Source organism: Gekko japonicus, unplaced genomic scaffold (assembly GCF_001447785.1).
Source record: "Gekko japonicus isolate JY-2015 unplaced genomic scaffold, Gekko_japonicus_V1.1 scaffold119, whole genome shotgun sequence".
Taxonomy (NCBI): Eukaryota; Metazoa; Chordata; class Lepidosauria; order Squamata; family Gekkonidae; genus Gekko; species Gekko japonicus.
Window position 1 is genome coordinate 581928 of NW_015163606.1, and position 21646 is coordinate 603573.

Genomic DNA, 21646 nt, shown 5'->3' on the forward strand with positions numbered 1-21646 from the left:
TATATATATATATATATATGCCACCTCTCCAGAGGACCTGCTCATGACTTACAAAGTCAAACATGATAAAATCCTCAAAAAGCATTAAAATCATTAAAAAAAAAAATTGGAAACCCAGCCAGTGCATAAAAACGACATAAAAGCAGCCTAAAATGATTCAGTCCTCATGGTAAAAACAAATGGTAAAAACTACTTCTGCTTCCAAAAGGTTTTTCATAATCATTCTAGTTTTCTGTAACAGAGGACTGTTTTCTATATTAGGCATTTGAATTCTTTACTTCCATAATATATGTATTATTTGTAATTCAAGTCCCTAAAATACAGTAATTGAAAATACCATTTAAAGGCAGTTCTTTTTGTGAAGATGCTACATTTTGTAAGCTGTAGATGCAAATGTAGCCTATTAAACCTAGTTATTTCCTTTGTGGAATCTTAAGCATAGTACACACACAGCCATTTTAGATGTGGTGGGAAAACATTAATACAAATGTTTCCCTGAGATGTATAGTTTGAACATTGGTATGTGGGTATTCTACTGATCAATAGAGGTGATAGTTAATTATATTTGTCCTAAGAACATATTGCATTTACTTTAAAAATTCAAAATAAATTGGATATTTTAGGCACAGTGACATATGAGCTGGAATTAGAGTGGGAGGAAGATTTCCCTAGTATGATCTGTTTGCCCTGCTTACTTACTGTGAAATTGCATTGCCACTCTATGTGATTTCCACCCTCACAATATTTATTTACAAGTGGGGACCTGCAATACTCACAGGGATCATTCGTCCTCATGGCCACCAGTCCTGGTCTGGTTCCCTCATTGCCAGCTGGGGGAGGGTGAGAACTGCAGCACCTTGGTTGCTGGCTCAGTGGGGGTCAAGGACTCCCACACACCCCTGCCTGACTCCTTTGTGGCTGGCTATTTGGGGTGGTGGTGGCAAAGACTCCTGTACCTCCCTGTCCAACTCCTCTTTGCCAGTTCAGTGGGCAAGTGGGCTTGCTGGCTTTGTGGGGTGGAGCAGCAAGGACTCCCTCCTTTCCTGATGGGTTGAGGAGGCCACAACAACTCCTGCACTTCCCCATCCGACTCCTTGCTTTCTGGCCTCTGCACCAATGTTCCCTCTAAGCTGTGGAGTCTTGTGAGCAAGAATTCTGCCTTGTGAGCTACTGGCATTAAGGTTGTGAGCAAGCAATTTAGCTACTGCATAAATTACTTTGCTCTGAAGCCATCCTTCCTGAGCTGAGACAAAAATGTGTGAGCCAGAGGCAAAAAACTGTGAGCTAGCTCACACTAACTCACCTTAGAGGAAACACTGCTCTGCACCCAACTCCCTGCCCCCCACCTCTTTGCCAGTTTGGTTGAGGGGCTACAAGGGTTTCTTCCCCCATTGCCACCAGCAAGCTCTGCCAAGGCTCCCTCCCCTCATTGCTGCTGATGATGGCAAGTCCTGCATGGCTCTCAATGTCAGCTGCTGGGACCACCAAGGCTCCCCCCCCCATGACACTGGTGAGCCCCACACAGCTTCCAGCCTCCAATGAGGTTTCCTACAGCTGCCTGATCCCGGATGTAGAGGAGGCAGGTGCGATGTCTATGCCTGCACAATGTTTTTTTTATTTTGGGGAAAATCTATATTCTCCAATGTATTTTCCCCTGAAGTTTGCAGGAAAACCTGTTTAGCGTTGGTGAGGCCCCAATACACAGATTTGTTATCCACATATAAAGGGGTCATTTCGTAGAAAAAGAGGTGCAGGATCTTATTAGCATAACTCATTAGCATAACTAATTTGCATATGTCACACTCCCTGGCATCACCAGAAGTGTGTCAGAAGGCAACACCTACCGCTCAGGCTCCACTGGACTGTTTTGGATTGCTAGCTATTGCAGGGGGGGGGGGATGTGCAGATCTGTCCTTACAGAGGAGAGAGAGCTTGTACCTGAATAAAACTTGGTCTTAAAGGCGTCACTGGACTGTTTTGGTTAGACCAGGGGGCGGGGTGAGCTCTGCAACTTACCTGGCTGCTTCTTGCTCTGACTGAGGGCTGCTGGGAGCAGGGGGTGGGGCTTGTTGCATGTGCCCGCCCCCTGGGCTCTTTACTGCCAGAGCTCCGCTCCTGTGCGCTCCTGCAGGAAATGACCCCTGCACATATGGAGGCCATATCTCAAAGTAAAATATATATTAATTAAATAATATATATTAATTAATTTAAAATATTTTAACTCCCCCATGCCTATCTGCTGACAAGTTAAGTCAGGGAACAACATAAAATTAGATATAATTAAAATATTTTTAATTGAAACATCAAATAAAAAGTAAATAGAGGCTGCAGTCACACCCACTAAATAATCCACTTTCAATCCACTTTCAGTGCACTTTCCACCTGGATTTTACTGTGTGAACTAGAAATAGTCATCCAAAGCACCAACTGCTTGAATTTTAGGACCAACTACATTTTATGTTGGAGATCTGTGATTAGGTATCTGGATACTTTAACTATGAAAAGCAGGGGAGATTATCATGGGTCCATGCCACCAGGAGAGAGACAACCTGTCTTCTTCTTACCGCAATGAATATCTGTTCTGTGGAACAGCGTCTACAGGGGAAGCATCATGAGGAGAAACGTTACACTGTCACAACCCAACTCCTTCAACTGCTTTTTAATGTTAAAGAAAATGACGGAGGATCCACTCATGGATCTCCCACCATGTGATGTGTAGTTTGGGTATTGTTGACTGGCTCAAGTAGCTTCCTATGGAGAGGAAGGCTAGTAGGAGCCCAAAAAGATAATCCTGAATACTCTTCATGACAAGATTGAACTGATTATTACCTCTTAACAAAGGCCTCAATGGGATGAAATGATGGCTGTGGGAATTTGATTTTCTCATTACACTCTACAAAGAGTCATCAGTTTTGCCATAAGGAATGTATGTGTATGTCTACAGAACTCAAGGTGGACTTGTCATGGGCATATATGTAGATTCACATGGGTAGCCGTGTTGGTCTGAAGCAATAGAACAAAGTTTGAGTCCAGTTCACAAAAGCTTATACCAAGAATTAAACTTTGTTGGTCTTAAAGGTGCCACTGGACTCAAACTTTGCTCTATGGCATACATGTAATAACAGTACCAGCAAATTCATTTAAAAATAAGTAATTTTATGTATTCTCTAAAATTCTGCCTACCTGGTTTAGAGACTCCTGGGGGGGAAATCTATACCATAATTATTTAGTTGACTACACCCAAGAATTAACCATCATCTTTGTTTTTGTCATTGCACTATTCCATTTGTTTGCTCTTTCTTTTCAATTTCTTTTTACCTATTTAATGCATGTTGATTTCTGTCCAATCCTAATTTGCTTCTGTCTTTTTTCTTTTTTTGCATGTTTCTTCATTTTTTGTTTATTTCAGAAGATCAAGTGAGGAAAGAAAAGAGGGAGGGGAAGAAGGGGAGGAGGAGGTATTTGTTGAGGAGAAGCAAGAAGAGAAAGAGGTGGAGAATCAGGAGAATGAGGAAACTGTAAAGGATGAACAAGTTGATGAAAAGGGGGAAGGGGAAGGGAGGGAAAGAGGAGGCAGAAAAATGTGAAAAAGAGGAAAACAAAGAACCAGAAGAAGATGAAAGGGTTCAAGATGATCAAACTGAGGAAGGGGCAAAAACAAGCGATAAAGAGGACTTACAAGCGAGATACTCACAAGATGATCTCAGGTAAAATAAATATCCATTTGATAGTCAGTAGTGTACACATTTCCTTGAAACCTGACCCTGTTCCCTGCACCATGCCATTCTCCATCCTTTGCAATAGTTTATTTATAATCCCTTTGTCTTTACGCCATTTAATGTTTTAATAGATGAGCAAATGCTCAGTTCAGTGAATTTGTTTTACATAAGAAACGTGTCACACAGTACAATGGTAAATGTAGTTTAATATGTGTGTCAGGAGCTGCGGTGGCTCAAGTGGTTAAGACGCTGCACTGCAGGCTGTGGAAGGTCGGTAGTTCAGCATTTCGAGATCCGAGTTGCCGCATGATGGAGTGAGCTCCCGTCTCTAGTTCCAGTTCCTGCCAACCTAGCAGTTCGAAAGCAAGAAATTGCAAGTAGATAAATAGGTACCACTTCAGTGGGAAGGTGTGGAGTGGTGCGCGCCAAACCAGAGCCCACCGTGCACCTTGTGCCTTGTAAGCACAGCCGGCGAAAGCGACCTGGCTCGCGCACTGCACCTCCCAACCGTGCGAGGCTGATGCAAGCCAAAAGCGGTTCGAGCAAGGGAACCTTTACCTTTTACAGACTTTTAACTGAGACTGTACAGAACTGAGGAGATGGATGTTATCAATATGCTGAAGACACACAACTCTAGATTTCTTTAAAGAATCCTCCATTAGTTGTTGGGTTTTAGGCTTTTGGTTACTGGTGGGCAAAGTCAGTTTAGTGATTATTTGATGACATGGATTGTGTATTTTAATTTGTTTTAGACGTTTTGATTGATCATACTGGTTTCTTGTAAGTTTCTTTGGCCTCCGCTGGGAGAGGGGAAAGATGGGCTAGGAATTTTTAATACCAGTGATTTTTTTAGATATGAGTAATTTATTCTTCTAAGGCATTTGGGTAAAACAGAATAGGCTGACAGTATTCTTGAAAGTTTTATTTTCTTGGGGGAGGACTGCAGGTTGGAAAAGTCATGAGGGCTGGTGGTGTCTACTGGTAGTGAAAACAAACCTTTATTATCTGAAGGAAATTAAAACTCTGCAAATAAATATGTACTTGTGGTATTTGTGCATTTCTGTACATGGAACAGCTCAAGCAGCAGCACTGTACCTTCTAGAACAGAAGTGTCGCACTCATTTGTTACGAGGGCTGGATCTGACATAAATGTCACTGTGTTGGACTGCGCCATGTGTGCCATAAAATGTAACATGAGGTACCGGAGATATAAACGTTACAAAAATGATTTCAATAGCTGAATGTCAATAGCAAGCCTAATAGGATTAGGTGTGATATGCAGAGGGATAGTAGGCATGGAGGTATCAACATTGGTAATGGGACAGGAAACCTAGGTCTCAATTTGGAAGAGGTGGACGGTAGTGGGACCAACTCCCAACTCCAACCACTTGCTGTATGCATCCACTAGGATGAAGAAAAGCTGCCCCTGGAACGGCCCCGCAAAGTCCAAGTGCAGCTGGGACCAGGGGCGATGTGAGGATTCCCAGGCGCGTTCGGGGACCCTGGGTGGCTCCGGGTGGGATGACTGGCATGGTTGGCTTTATTTAATGTGCATTTGTAGTCTGCACAAATGTGTACGTCACCATTCAGCTTTACTGGGATGACTATGGGGGTTTCCCAGTGCACGGAAGCAACCGGTTCCAGCACCCCCTGCTCCACAAGGCGGTCAAGCGTGGCCTCAATCTTAGGCTTCATCGCAATCGGGGGGGGTGGCGGGCCTTGATGCATATGGGCAGGACGCCGGGGTTGAGATCCAGTGAAATGGGGATCCCAGTGTACCGCCCCAGTATGTCATCAAAAACCCGGGGAAACTCGTTGCAGACCTTAGCAAAGTCCTGCGCCCATACGTGATTCACCCCATAACCATGAATCCTATGGGCCCGAACCATGAAAGTCTCAGCAGACTCAAAAGATGGCCCTCCACCAGGATTCCGTCGAAGTCCTTAAACTGTACTTGGAACTTGCCATTGGGTTCTTGTTAAAGTCCCGCAAAGTCAAACCCCGTGGCTTTTGCAGGATGGGTCCCTCCCGTGGACAAATCTTGCGGAGCGTGTCCGCGGAACTGATAAACCCGTGTCAATCTCCATTGAACAGGGGGACCCTTCAATAAGAACCATCACGTTTAATTTGTTGGGGCCATTGGGGGGCAAGTTACATACCAGGTGGGGCTGCTGGGTGGACGAGAGGGTGTGGAGGCTTGACGGTCAGTCAGTTGTGGTCTGGCAGGCCGAAGAAGACTTCAGGTGCTTACCCTGGGAGCGGCATGACCGCCGATCATGTGTGTCACCAAAGCTAGCGCAAGAGGCTGGTGAAGTTGGGACCTCGTCCTGGGATGACCCAGGTGGTTTAGTTGTTTGCACGGAGCGATGCTTGCGAGGCATGATGCTTATGGAGAGCGATGCTTGCGAGGAGCGGTAGCCATTTTAGCGAGTACACGTGGAGGCAAAGCGTGGGAGCGGTGGCGGCAGATGAAGTGTGGCAAGTTGTGGTGCTGTGCTCGGAGTCAGCGAGGCGATGCGCAGTGCGAGGTGAGCTGCACTCGGGGATGCGGGCACAAAGTTGAGCAGTGCGGTGAGCGGCCAGAGATGCTGGCACGAGGTGGAGCGGCGTGCGGTGATCTTGGCGCTGGGGCTCGATGCGATGCTCGGGAGAAGTGGAGCAGTGCAGTGCTGCTCTCGGGGTCAGCGGTGCAATGGTCAGGAGCGGCGGCAGCTGCGGTTGCGGTGAGCGGTGCGTTGCTCCTCTCGGGGTCAGCGATGCGATGCTCTGGAGCGGTGCGATGAGCAGCGGTGCTCAATGCAATGCTCTTCCTCGTGGTCATTGTTCATGGAGGGAGTTTAAGATCCCACCTTAGTCGCCAGTGAAAAGTACTGAGACTGACAAGTGTTTCAGCTCTTACATACTTTATTAGATCAAGAACAAGACAACTTTACCTGGCTCGCAGGCCGGTTTATATCCCTTGAAAACCCCATACCCAAAACACACCCCACTCAAGTCATTGGCTACTTACAGTGGCCGAGAGTTCCATAGGCTCTAGGCCGGGAACCTAACCCTCTGATGGGAGTGGGCTAGGATCCACTGAGTCCTTTGTTCAGGTGAGCGAAGCTCAGATGTTTTGCCTGACCGCGTGGCTTCCTTGCCTCGCACGTGGTCAGGTCTGATTGCATTATGTCTGAGTACATTACCCTTCCTTCCTTCCTTCACTCCCCTCCCCTTCTTTCTTTCTTTCTTTCTTTCTTTCTTTCTTTCTTTCTTTCTTTCTTTTTTCATCTGTTAGAACTGAAAAGGAGGATCTCTCCAAATGAAATAATGTGTGGATTTCAGACTGGACAAAATCTACTCAGTCCTAGTGATGATCATGAAACAGTTAAAAAACAGGGGGGAGGGTTGGCAACCAGTGAGGTGGGAGGGGGGAGGGGGAGACCACGTGTTGAACTAGAATATATGGAACCATAAGTGTATTTTTAAATACATATCCCAGGTAGTCACAGAAAAATCTAATTTTAAAAACTTATCAGAATAAGCCAGAACAGTTTCCCTTTAATTCCCCTTATCCCAAATGCATCTCTTTCCTGCCCTCCTTCCTCTTTTAATTCATGTGATCAGGACTCAAAGTAAACAGCAAATCTTAATGTAAATTGTGCTCGAAAGAAAAATCTCCCTCTCTCCCTCTCTCTGAAGAAATGTGCAAGCACACAAAAACTTACACCTGGATTAAAACTTTGTTGGTCTTCAGTGTGCCACGGGACTATTTCTTACACTCTCTCACTCATTCCTTCCCCCGCCTCCCTCTCTCTCCAAAGGAGGAGAAGGAGGAGATCTCAGCCAATGAAGGGAAGAGAAGCTTGGAGACAGAGGAGCAGCCTCGAAGGACAAAGCAGGAGAGAGCAATTCGGAGAAGCTTTTCTCTGGTGCACACAGGCACGCTTTCTCTTTCTTTCCCCCCTCCCTTTCTCCCCAAAGGAGGAAAAGGATATCTCAGCCACAGCAGCAGGAGAGAGTGATTGGGGAAGCTTTTCTCTGGTGCACACGGGCGTGTGCTCTCTTTCCTTCCCCCCATCCTTCCTCCCCAAAAGTGGAAGAGGAGATCTCAGCCACTGAAGACAGGCTTGGTGACACAGCAGCATCCTGGGAAGCAGGAGAGAGGCAATTGCTCACGGGCTGGATTCTGGCCCCGCGGACCGCATGTTTGACACTCCTGTTCTAGAACATTGGACAAGAGACTCTAGAATTTTCAAACTGCATTTATGATCATGACGCATGGAAGTGAAGGATTTTGCTTGTTCTCTTTTAACTTCCAACCTGTTCCTGCATATGGAACTAAACAGACACATTGAAGAAGAAAAAAGATTTACCTATAAATATAGTGCTTTGCATAGTCCTACATAGGGAGCTGCGGTGGCTCAAGTGGTTAAGACGCTGAACTGCAGGCTGTGGAAGGTCAGTAGTTCAGCAGTTCAAGACCCGGGTGCCGCAAGATGGGGTGAGCTCCCGTCTCTAGTTCCAGCTCCTGCCAACCTAGCAGTTCGAAAGCAAGAAATTGCAAGTAGATAAATAGGGACCACTTTGGTGGGAAGGTAACAGCGTTCCGTGCACCTAGGTGTTTAGTCATGCCGGCCACATGACCACGGAAACGTCTTCGGACAGCGCTGGCTCTTCGGCTTTGAAACGGAGATGAGCACCGCAACCCTAGAGTCGGATTCGACTGGCTTTCGAGCAAGGGAACCTTTACCTTTACCTTTATAGTCCTACATGCAATTGCATATCCTGTCTACTTTCACCACTGTTGGTGCAATTTCCTTGGGTTCTACAGTACTGAAGAAGGAACAGAAGGCACTTATCATGACACATGAGATGAAGAAAAATTCTAGCCAAGAGGAAAGGCAAAATAACCCATTGTTGTTTTTAAAACTAGATAAGTTTCTTTGAAATCCCAAATGTATTGCTACAGTAACAGCCAATAAAGAACAACAGTTAAATTATCAGCAGCCCTCTTTTGTAGTCATTAAGTACTGTAATTAAACTGCAGTAAACAATAGCTTGCATGCAAAAGCCTTCTTGGACAAACTGATGCCACTTCCTTTTATGCAAGGTTTCCCCCCATCAGCTGCAGCTTCCACTACACCCCATACCATTTCATAGGGCATGGCAATCATAGGAAGAGTTGAAGAGGAGCACCAGGGGTTACAGTGGGGAGGAAGGGGCAGGAAAACTCATTGCATGCATGATACTCAGCAGGATCCAATCCATTGCCTGTGGGTAACAGGTACTTCAGTTGAAGTTTATAGATGGCAATGAAAGGCACAAAACCCACGGAATTGCCCCCAAATGATCATACTTCACTAGCCAAAATGGTTTGACTCAACAGATATCCACAACCATGGCATTACATGTATGTAAGTGCTACAGAAGCGTTGAGAATCTTAAAGTTGATATGAAAATATTGTTGTTCAGTATTTTTTTTTAATTACCTTCATGTAATCAAAGTTATCTTGCTCAGGGATATAGCCTCCAGTCTTGTATAAATTAAACATAGCAAATAAAGATTGCCTGAGAAGTTGTTTTGTTTTATATTCACTTACAAAAAGAACACTCCATGTAGGCATTGGTTTGCAAGCATCTCTTTGTTCTTAAAAAAAAGTTAGATTTCATCTTGAGCTAAGAAATTCATCCTTTGAACTATAGGAAGTTTTTTAAAAATGTTTGATGTATTTACTGTTTCTTCAGTGAATCATACTTCAGTGAGTTAAATTTGTAACAGCAGTCTGTCATTCATAGCCCTCTGTGTTTAGGGAATGCTGCTTCCTACACTGAATAGTTCTTGTTTGTAAGTCATAATTACTCTAAGAAAATGAGATATCCTTAGATCTGCTGTCATATCCCTATGTCCTTAGATCTTCCTTTGTTCTTTATATCTTTCTCTGAGATTTGACAAGGCTCAGATTTTGCAAATATTTTGCACCTATAAAATATACTCCAGCAGCATCTTGTAGTACCCATTCACTCAATGTATTTAAAGGTTTCATAGATCATGTTCTTGACATAACCTTAACAATATACAAAGGCATTACACTCTTTAAAAAACCAGCTTTGGTCATGGGAATTTGGAGCAGAAAAGCAGCAGAGGGGGGTGGGGTACTTAACCCTTTCCTTTTCTGATGTTTCTCTGCTGCAAGGCTGCTTCCACACAATGGTGATTCTCTGCTCAGCTTTCATTGCTACTGTAAATGCAAAGAAATCCACACTTTCCTTGCTTCAACACCCCAAAGGCAGCTGTTCCCCATCCTGCCGCTAAAGGAGCTTTTTCAGGCTTTTTAACAAACCAACAATTGAGATATCATTGTAGCATTATAAAAACCTGCTAGGTCCACTGAATTCCCAGCTTTCATTTTTTTAAAGTTAGTCTCTATCCCCTGTTATTGCAGAGATGTAATGGAAGAGGTATATCTTTGCAAGGCTAAAGATGTGTGTGTGTGTGTTTGTGTGTATGAGTGTTAAGTACTATCAAGTCGCTGGCAACCCTGTGAGTTAATGACCTCCAAAATGTCCTATCGTTAACAGCCTTACTCACATCTTGCAAACTGAGGGCCATGGCTTCCTTGACTGAGTCAATCTATCTCATATAGTGTCTTCCTCTTTTCCTGCTGCCTTCAACTTTTCCTAGCATTCTTCTTTCCAGTGACTCTTGACTTCTCATAATGTGACTAACATATGATCACCTCAGTTTAGTCATGTTAGCTTCTAGGGTGAGTTTAGGCTTGATTTGATCTAGAACACACTTATTTTTCTTTTGAACGGTCCACAGTATCTGTAAAACTCCTCCTACACCACGTTTCAAACGAATCAACTTTCTTCCTGTCAGTTTTCTTTACTGTCCAACTTTCACACCCATACATAGTAATAGGGAATACTATGGCATGAATTATATTGATCTTGGTCACCAGTGACATATCCTTACAGTTAAGAATCTTTTCTAGCTCCTTCATGGCTGCCCTTCCCAGTCTCAAAATCCTTCACTTTCCTTGGTTGTAATCTCCATTTTGGTTGATGACGAAGCCAAGGAATAGAACATCTTGAACAATTTCAGTTTCTTCATTGTCCACATTAAAGCTGTATAATTCCCCAGCAGTCATTACTTTTATGTTCTTGATGTTCAGCTGTAATCCTGCTTTGACACTTTCTACTTTAACCTTCATCAGGAGTTGTTTCAAGCTTCATTATTTTCTGCCAGTAAATGATGTCATTTGCATATCTCAAATTGTTAATCTTCCTTCCACCAATTTTCACTCCACCTCCATCTAAATCTTATCTAGCTTACTTTATGATGTGTTCTGCATATCAGTTGAACAGACAGGGAGATAAAATACATCCTTGTCTGACAACTTTGCCAATTGAAAACCATTCTAACCTAACAGAAGCTTCTTGTCCAGAGTACAGGTTGTACATCAAAACAATCAGATTTCTTTTAAAACCAACCACAGCTGTTCATGATTCACAGTCAAAAGCTTTGCTGTAATCTATGACACATGCTGATTTTCTTCTGAAATTCTCTATGCTCCAGTAGCCAATGTAAAATTGCAATACAATCACTAGTGCCTCTTCATTTTCTGAATCCAGCTTGAACATTGGCATTTCTCATTCCATATATGATAACAGTCTTTGCTGTAAGATTTTGAGCATCACTGTGTGTGAGAAATTAGTGTGATGGACCAATAGCAGTACCTTTTAAAAGATGTACCTTTTAAAAAAGTGAAAACTGAAAATTCAGAGGAATTACTGATAGTTGTAATGGTATAATGCAACACTGATATATCAAGTGCCGTAAAAAAAATTTTTAAAGACCTTCAGTGGCTCTAGAAAATGGTGGCCAGGCATGGGGTCTGAGGCAAGGAAAATGATGCTGATGTGGTCAGGACCAGCAGAACTGTGTACAGTTCCCATCCACCAGCATAGAGAAACACTGGTTATGATTTTTCCAAAAGTATTGCACTAAATCAATTTTGGGGGAAAATCACATCAAATTAGAGGAAAACACATAAAGTGATTAGGGGATGACATCATATGGATGCTCAAAAAAACAACCCCAGTCCAGGTTGGACACCGAACTGGAACAAAACCTCCATGTGGAAACATCTCAAGGTGCTCTGCTCAAGCCATTTTCCCCCCTGTGGCTTGGAATGATGATTTAGACAGGAGAAAATGTGAGAAGGAAAGAAACTGAAGTGCCGATATCTCTGCTCTAAATTCCCTTTTCAAAAATGTTTACTTTTTAAAAACCTGTTAGGCTGTTTCACATATGTGAGCAACCCAGCTAGGCTGGAGCTACAAATTATATGTAAATCTTGTTATTATATTTAAAATGTGTGTTGAGCTTTTTTTTTAAACCGAGTGCAGTTGCTGAGGCTGTAATGTGAAGCAGAAGACTGCCATAGGAGGAAAGCAGGTTCTTAACCCTTTTCCCTTGTACCATTTGTCTACTGCAAATTGGTCTTCCACAAAATGATCTTATACCTGTAAGGGAAAAGATATGGAACTTTTGCTTTGTGGGGTAAAAACAACTTGTGGGGACATTTTCCAGTGGCACCCCCTACAAATTGCATCCTCACCAGGTGCATTGCAAAAAAAAATAATAAACACACGAAGTATAGCTTTATTTATTTAAACACTTCTGTCCACCTTTCCGCGTGGTTCATGGAGTCTTACAATAACAGGTAAAAATATTTTCGGTTTAAAAGCAAAAATAAAGTAACCAAATCTAAATCTAAAATAACTAACCCTAAATCTCTCCCTCCCCCCTTAAGAGAGGCCTGCCAATTCAGACTCCCTTAAAAGCCCCGCCAAACAGGCAGGCCTTGCCTCCTGAAGATCGGAGTGCCTCAATCCACCAGCAGTGTGCCAGGGGAGAGGCGATCCTCGGCGCCCCATGACTGGGAACCCTTTGCAAGGGTTCCGGGAGGTCCGTACGATCGCACCCCCTCTCACGGATCGTGCCCTCGGGAGCTCCTGAGCGGCGCGTCCACCATTTAGATCGCCAAAACCGGAAACCCGCCCCCCTCACCTCTTCAGGGAGACCATTACACAGAGCCAGAGCCATGATGGAAAAGTCCCAGGCTCTGGTCAATGCCAGATGGGCCACCCTAAATGGGTGCCAAATTACTGTATTTGGTGCACAGGGACTTAGAGAAAGGAGATGGTCCTTCAAATATGTTGTTCCCAGGACTTTAAAGGTCATAACCAGCACCTTGAACTGAACTGGGAAACAGACTGGCAGCCAATGTAGCTGTTTCAAAATGGGCAACATATGTTCCTGGAGGCTAGGTTTATTATTTTTTGCTACATTGGCCTGACAACAGTCAGGCTAATGCATTCTGGACTGGTTGTAGTCTCCAGGATTGTCTTTGAGGGCAGCCCCATGTAGAGAGCATTGCACTAATCCAACCATAAGGCTACAAAAGAATGGATCAGCGTGGCCAGATCAGCTGTGTCTAAGTAACGAGAGAGTTGGTGAATCAGATGTAGCTGACAGAAGGTGCTTTTGACCACCATGCCAGCCTGCTTTTCAAACAACAATGATGGGTTCATGAGCAACTCCAAACTCTTAACATGCTGTTAAAAAGCCAATGTCACTCCATCTAGGGCAAGTGGATCCAGTCCCTCTATAATATCAGCCTTCCCAACCAGCATTACATCTGTCTCGTTTGGATTCTGCTTTGAGAAAGTATTTAATATGTTTTAGACTTCTTCCATGACTGTTTCTACTTTTTCACCTTTTTGTTTTTCTAATTATTTCTATCATGTATATCCATTTTATCAAAATACAGAATTACTTCAGATTATATTACATAGAAATAAGCATATTTGTGGAAGACAGATCAAATATAGTTTAATTAATAGTGAGGTACTTTAATTTAAGGAATCTGATACAATATATTTAAAACATGGCCATCATCTAATGTAATTCTTTAATCATTATCATACCACTTTGCCATAACAGAATGTGGACAGTTCTTAACTTATGGTGTGGTTGCTAATTAGAGAAATCTTCCTCACAGCAGGCTTTCAATTTATTGAATAAAACTGGCCAACCATGGCTGCGGTCACACGGAGCATTAGGCACGCTAGAGGGACGGAAGGTAGGCAGATTTTCCGGGCGCGATCTCACCGCCACATCTGGGAAGCGTCGAGCTCCCGTGGCGAACCCGAGGCTTCCTGCGGAAGATGCACGGTAAAAAACTAGTACCTCGGCGGTACTAGTTTCCTGAAACCGCGGGGCAAGGGCGGGCGTCTGATCGCGTTTCCGGTGGTAGTTCCGGCGCCCGCCCATGTCCCCTCGGAAAAAGGTTGGTTTTTTTTCAAAGTCTCCACGGATGCGCCACAAGCACCCAAGGAAGCATGCGCGCATTTGAGTTTTTTTAAAAAAACCAACCCCGTTTGCCCCGCGCCCTTCCTTCTTTGCCGCGTGGCAGGACTGTGGAGTGATCGGCACCTCCCCCCTACCACGGGACCTCCATCGGTAGGTCTGCTCAAGCAACTGCACGGTTTTTAGCCCCGAGGCTAACAGCTACGTCCCCCCCCCCCGCATTTTCCTGCCCGTGTGACCGGGACCCATGTATCTTTTTTACCTTGAGGGTGTATCATTATTTTTTGTACCTCTGAATTTTTTGACAAATTGTTGCTTCAACTCTGAAACACCTTTTCTGTATTATTTGTATAATTTAAATGGCACGATTAAAATGTCCCCCTTTCATAGTTCAGCATCCAGTTAGATTTATGACATAATCAAATGCTTCACTGAACATGATTTTTTTTAAAAAAAGATACGTCTAAGACAAAAGCCTACTAGTTTTAAACAAGGTTTAATTTCCTTCCTGCCTGCTAAGAAAATCACTTTAGGGTAAACTTGAATTCAAACAGGAATGAATATGTTTAATAATCCTAAACAGAGTTATACCATTCTGAGTCTGTTGAAGTCAATGAGTTTAAAAGGGTGAAACACTGCTTAGGTCTGCATTGTGAGTTACTTTACCTTAAGCCACGGGTGGCCAAACTGTGGCTCAGGAGCCACATATGGCTCTTTCACACATATTGTGTGGCTCCCAGCAAGGCAGCTGGGGAAGCAAAGGGGAGGCATGCCTCCCCAATCGGTCTTCCCTTCTCCAGCCAGTGTTCCCCTCCCTGGGTAGGCTTGAGGTGGGGGGAGCAGAGAAAGAAAGCAACTTGAACTTTAAATGCATTCTCAAAGCTGCCCACCCCCGGCCGGCTTGGAGATGGCATTTGTCTCTTTAAATCCCTTCGTCAAGCCAGCTGGCATGGGGGGGTTGGAGAACACATTTAAAGTTAAAGTTGATTTCTTTCCAACTCTCTCTTCCTCCCACCCCCAATTTATCTGCTTTCTTTCTGCTTCTCTCTCTCTCTCTTTCTCTCTCTCTCTCTTCCCCTCCCTTCCTTTCTCTCTCCCTCCCCATCTATTTGCTTTCTTTCCACATCTTTCTTTCTTTTTACCTCTCTCTCTCTTTCTCCCTTCCTTCCTCTCTCTCTCTCTCTTCCTTCCTTCATCTTTACTTTCTTTGTTTCTTTCTCTCTCTTCCTTCCTCCTTGTTTCCCATCTATTTGCTTTCTTTGTTTCTCTCTCTCTCTCTGTCTTTCTTTCCACCTCTTTCATTCTTTCTTTCCACCTCTCTCTCTCTCTCTCTCTCTCTGTCTCTCTCTCTCTCTCTGTCTCTCTCTCAGATAAATAAATATCATTCGCAAACAAATACCATTGGACAAATAAATACCATTATCAATATCTGTTTTACCCCTTTTGTTTTTATTTTGGCAATCTCATTTAATGTTCATAAAAGGCAAATTTGCATATTTTTCAATAAAAATGTGTGTGTAATATTTGTTCATGTCTTGCGGTACTCAAACATCTGACGTTTATTCTGTGTGGCTCTTATGTTAAGCAAGTTTGGCCACCCCTGCCTTAAGCACACACTTTTAGTCACTGTTTTAAAATATGGATGCCTTTTTGCAAAGCATCTCTGACTTTAAAAGATTGATTAGTGCCAGGAAAATCATTATTGACAATCCATTAAAATATGGTGGTTTACGCAATAGTTGAGCCAGAAAGACTGTCCATTTCCTTGTCTGAAAAATATCTAGGGCCTGCTAAACAGCCCAGCCTCATAAGTTATTATCCTGATATTTTCAGATTCATCTGAAAGGTTACTTTCAGTTTTGTTTGTAACTTAATATGTATTTATTTTGGTACTATGGTACTATGACTACCTTTTTCAGCAGCCTCTCTGCCACAGGTTCAGAGTAACAGGTAGGTCAGGCAGTTAAAATATATAGAGAGGCATTACCATTTCACATACCAGGTCTTCCCTCTTAACTCACAGAGACACCAACAGAGTAGCTCAGTCACTTTAATAATCACCTCTTGCTCAGACGCTGCACAGAACTATTGAGATTGGGGATTCAAACACTTCTTCATTCACATGCTGCCATTCATATTATTCATAACCTACAATATATATAGACCAAGATCTTAGCTTGTGTGTGTGCGTCTTTCCCTGGTACAACCAGCCCACAGGGCTAAACAAGCAAGGTTAACTTTTTCTTATGGTTTGAATATCACACTAAAGAAAGTCAGGTAGAAGTTACAAATCCAGAGCAGTTAGCCGTGTTAATCTGTTGCTGCAAAATAATAAAAAGCCCAGTAGCACCTTTAAGACTAACAAAGTACAATAAAGTTTATTAGTCTTAAAGGTGCTACTGGGCTTTTTACTATTTAGAAGTTAGGAAGTTCTTTTCAATTGGACTTTTGAACTATTCCAGCATTTGATCTCTATTCCAGCATTTGGGATCCTTCATTACTATTGTTCTTTTTCTCTGTCAGTGTTAAACTGCTCTTCTACACAACTTCACTCAGCCAGACTCACTCCCAACTGCCAACTGCTGTCTTCAACTCTATTAACTGCTATTTTCAACTGTCTTCCTCACTAACATTCCATTAGCTTCCCCTGAGCACTCTTAAGCAGAGGTGAAACCTAAACTGTCTGTCATGACTTACGAAATAATGATTTAAGATATATAATCAGGCTATAACTAAATGAGCCCTTGTGAACAAAATATGCTCAGACATTAAATACATACAATCTAGATCAAGGGTGGCAGAATTGAGCTGCATCGAATGACTGTCTTCTGCTTAGAGAGAAGCTTCCCTCCATCAGAGTAGGCCTTCCTTTGGTAGGGCCAGACTCTTCTTCTGCAACAAGGCTTTTCACCTAACAGAATGGAGTATGATCCAGCCCATTTTAGCACCAATTTTTCTAGAGCTAGTTTAGAGTGTCATCTTAGGACCAGTGAGACTAGAGTTCAAATCCCTGCTCTAGCATCCAACTCACTAGGTGATTCAGGGACACCCCCTTTTTTAAATAGCACCATTCCATGACTTGAAGCACATGGCTACCTGGCCACAAAATTCTCCAATTCTCCCAAACACTGCCATCTGCAGTGACCATACGCACCAGCCATAAACCAGGCCATAATTGAGCATGCATCAAAGGATCCTCAAGGAAAAACCACAGTTTGGCATCAGAATGCACCATCATACTGTACTGGGAGATAAGACAAAATGAGCTGATCAGTATACTTCACAGGTTATTAAATTACACACCTAGAACAGATGTCTGTCAGGAGGGCAGGACATAATATTTGTTCTTCCTGTTAGGAGCTACATTCATAGTATCCTTAGAAAAGTACAGCATTATCATGGAGCTGAACAGGATCCTAACAGTACATCTGCAGTCACAATATCAGCATCCTGAGATCTCCTTAACAAGCTACGACTGCTCAAATGTGGTTGCAACCATATGGTTTTGCTATTGCCCTGGGCAGATCAAGAAACAAATGTTACAGAAATTCCTTGAACCAATTCCAAATCATTTCTGGCTGGACTGCATTTGACATTGTGCATCCCATCTGGCTGGATGTTGACAAGAGGACACTGCATAGAAGACAAGCCTTGCATCGTCTACAAGAGAATCCTGACAACACCACCAACGTACAGATCTGCTTACTATTCTTATAATGTGTAGCGTTACTATGCTGTCCTGCCATAGTTCACCTAAATCTGGATATCTCAATATACCTATTTCTACCATCTGTGGGAATTCCTAATGGATTAATGACTCCCAGTTTAATTGGGAGAAGCAGTTCTGCATTTTTCCTGTTGACAGCAGAGCCTAACCAACAAATACTGAGCACTATACTTGGAGTGGCTTTCTCAACACCAAGCTTTGTTCTAGACTATGAATAGACCTGCCAAAGACACCTGTGCTGTCTGTTCTTCAGTTTGATCTTGGGGCCACCTAAATTGTTTCTTTTACTTCCTACACAGCTAGGACTTTTTCACCTACCTCTTCTGCAATCTGCATTTCGACTATTATTATTTAATTTATTAATTTTTACCTATTCTTCCTTCAGGAGCTCAGCATGGTATTCTGTCCCCACAAGAAATCTTTAAAATAGTTGAGAGTGAAAGATAATGACTTGTCCGTATTCAGATCCACTTCTCTAGCCAGTAAACTACATTGATGCTCATTGTCTGTCCTGGTAATTATCTCCATGTCTGCAGTTTTTCCTCCCCATTGGGATGAAATTGGCTTTGAGAGTTACTAAGATTCCCTGACAGGAACATCTTGAGGTAGGCTCTTCACTGGCCTAACTTTCTCTCATGCCTTTTGGAGGATGTCCCACATTTCTTTTTGAGTGTGAGCTGTGGTTTTGTTTAGTAAATCTAGTGCTGTTTGGGGTGTCAGAAAGCCTGTGCCTGTGCCTTCTGGAAACTGGGAACCCATCCATACTTCTGCCACTATCAAGGAGGCACCTATCAGGAACCACAGCATACTTGGTAGTATGCCACAATCCTACCCACTCTCTTTTGAGCCTTCAGAGTTCTGAAGCATTTTAGGTAGCATTTCCTTCTTTATTCTCATGTTCTTTCTTAATCTGGCTCCAGATGTGGGTGGCATAGGCTGGTTTTATCTTAACCCTACTTTCTAGAGTTTGTCAGAGGGTTCCTTAGAAGATGTTTATGTTCCAGGACATGGTTTATCCTTTGGCAATATAAACTAGCAGAGGAAAATCAAAGGAAACAAATCTTCTTGTTGCTATAATACTGTTTTGTGGTGTACACTAGATTACCGGGAACTTTGCCTAAAGCATAGTGAGATGTGTATTGCAACTGTAGGTGAAAAAGTGTTCTGTTTGCTCCCTGTGCAGAGTATATTCCCTGGATCCTTTTCCAGGTGTATCATACTTGGTTTTGGCACTGAAATAGTCTTGGTTACCTTGGTTGGCAAACTGAACCATGGATTGCATCCCTGTTAGTTTTCCTGGAAATTTTAGTGAGTTTTCAGTGACCCCATTTGACAATTCAGTGAGCTCCGCTCTGTGAAGTACGTTCAAAACAGGTGGCTCAGCTAGCTTGAAAACTCTAATCTCGTCAGTAGAGTTTTCACAAGCTTACCTGAGCCACCTGTTTTGAAAGTACTTCATAGAGCGGAGCTCATTGAATTGGCAAATGGAGGATTTATGAGATGTTTCTGCTGTGGAATTTGCCCTGAAGAAGAGCACAGAAATGGGTTTTCAAGCCATCTCATTGGTGGGAAGCCACAGATGTGCTATTAATAGAAGTGGAGAAAGAATGTGGTCTTGACTGATGGTTACAACATAAAGAGGAGGGATTGCCACATAGAACTTTGAACGGATTAAGAAGTTCTCAGTTAGTTCAGAGTGACTATATGGACAGTTATTTGACCTAAGTACTTTATTCATCATAGAGGAATTATATGCACTGTAAAATTCTTTGGTATCTATTAATGTTAAAAATCTTTATAGGGTTTAAGTAATATAAGGGAATTACATAGAAATTTACATAAAATAAGTACTTAGTAACTATATCATGGTTGTTTGTATTGGTTGATCAGCCTTCAGTAAAGGGCAGAGCAAACCCAGCTCTTCTGTAATATAAAATCAGCTCCTGCTGGCTCCCCCCCAGCAGTTACCACCCCCTCTTTGCCCCCGGAAAAAAAAATCTGCCTATGGGCCTGACTGTGAAACTATTTTAATGCTGTCAATCACAATAGCCTTGGAACTGGTAGATGGGGATGGGATTGGGATGTACCATACTTTGATGGTTCCAGACATTCGTGGAAGTGATGCTGGGAAATTGATGCTCTTCCTCATAGCCTTTGGCTTGTGAGATACTGCACGGTTTTCTTATCTATTATGCTATTTATCATCTACATGGAACTGGATGCTGAGATGTCATCCACATATTGAAAGCACTGTCAAGAGTTGAGGCTATGGTGTCATCATCAGTATATGAATGACACCCAACTTTATCTCTTTTTTCCATCTGATCCTAAGGAAGCTATGGATCAATTAACCTTTGTATAGCTTTTATTTATTTAGTTTATATAAAACATTTTATGCCGTCCTTTTCACCCGACATAGGGCCCTCAAGGAAGCACACAATCAAAAACATAAAAACAAACTTTAAAATACATGTATAGTAAGTATAATAAAACAATAAATAAATATAATAAAATAACAATTAAGCAAAACACATGTAGGAAAGAGGATCAGTGAGAGAACTCTAAACAAAAAAATATCTTTACAAGCTGGCAGTATCTCATGATAGAGAGGGATAGACAAATCTCCCTGGAGAGGGAATTCCCTAGTTTTGGTGCCATGACTGAGAAGGTCCTATCTTGAATTGCCACCCCACCTGGCCTCAGATAATGGGGGCATCAGAAGCAGGGACCCTGAAGATGACCATGGTTGAGTTGGTTAATTTGGAAGAAGGTGGTCCTTAAGGTATGCTGGTCCGAAGTAATGTAAGATTTTAAAGATCTATACCAGGATTTTAAATTGGTCCCTGAAGTTAATTGAGAGCCTGTGTAGGTGCAACAAGACTGGAGTGACATGGTCCCTACAACCCACTCCAGTCAACATTCTACCCACAGCATTCTGTACCAATGGTAGCGTCTGGATATTCTTCAAGGGCAAACTCACTTAAAGCATATTGTAATATAATCTAGACTAGGAATAAGTCCCGTTGTGGAAATAAATACAACGAGCTCTAGAAAGGCTCTGGGAGAGTGCCAAGGCCTTGGGCACTCAGTGTCAATGGGCTGTGGTGACCTCAGCAGGGTATAATGACACAGAGTCCACCATTTTCTCCAGAGGAACTGATCTCTGCTACCTGAAGAGCAGTTGTAATTTTCAGTGATCTCCAGCCCTCACCTGGAGATTGGCAACAATTATTAGCCAGGAAGAAATGGCTGGTTTGGAGGGTGGAGTCTATGGCATTGTACCTGTATGAGGTCCCACCCCTCCTCAAACCTCACCCTCTCCAGGCTCTACCTCTCAAATCTTCATGCATTTCCCAACCTGGAGTTGGCAACCCTATCTCCTTCCCAGCCAAGCATCAACCTACCATTATCTGCCCCTCTGATTTCAGCTTTGCATCTCCTCCCCCCTCCCGCCTGGAGATCAGTTGTAATTCTGAGTGATTTCCATCCCTCTCCTGAGATTGGCAACAGTGGTTCCCTTGGAGGGAATGGCTGGTTGGGAGGGTGGAGTCTATGGCATTGTACCTGTCTGAGGTCCTCACCCTCTTCAGGTTCCATCTCTCAAATCTCCAGGAATTTCCAACCTGGAGTTGGCAACCCTGCTCTGAAGCACTGACTGCTATGCCTAGGGTAACCAACCTCTAGGTGGAGCCTGAAGATCACCAGGTATCACAACTGAACTCCAGACAACAGATCTCCCCCCCCCGGAGAAAATAACTGCTTTGGAAGGTGGGCTGTATGGCATTCTTTTCAGCTGAGGCCTCTCCCCTCCCCAAACCCTGGCTTCCATAGACTCTACCA

At 43.1% G+C, this 21646-nt stretch overlaps 1 protein-coding gene across 5 annotated transcripts in view; it reads left to right on the top strand.

The window, feature by feature from the left end:
• RIMS2 (regulating synaptic membrane exocytosis 2) overlaps positions 1–21646 on the top strand; it is a 611329-nt gene that overhangs the window by 529998 nt on the left and 59685 nt on the right. The window lies entirely within an intron of this gene.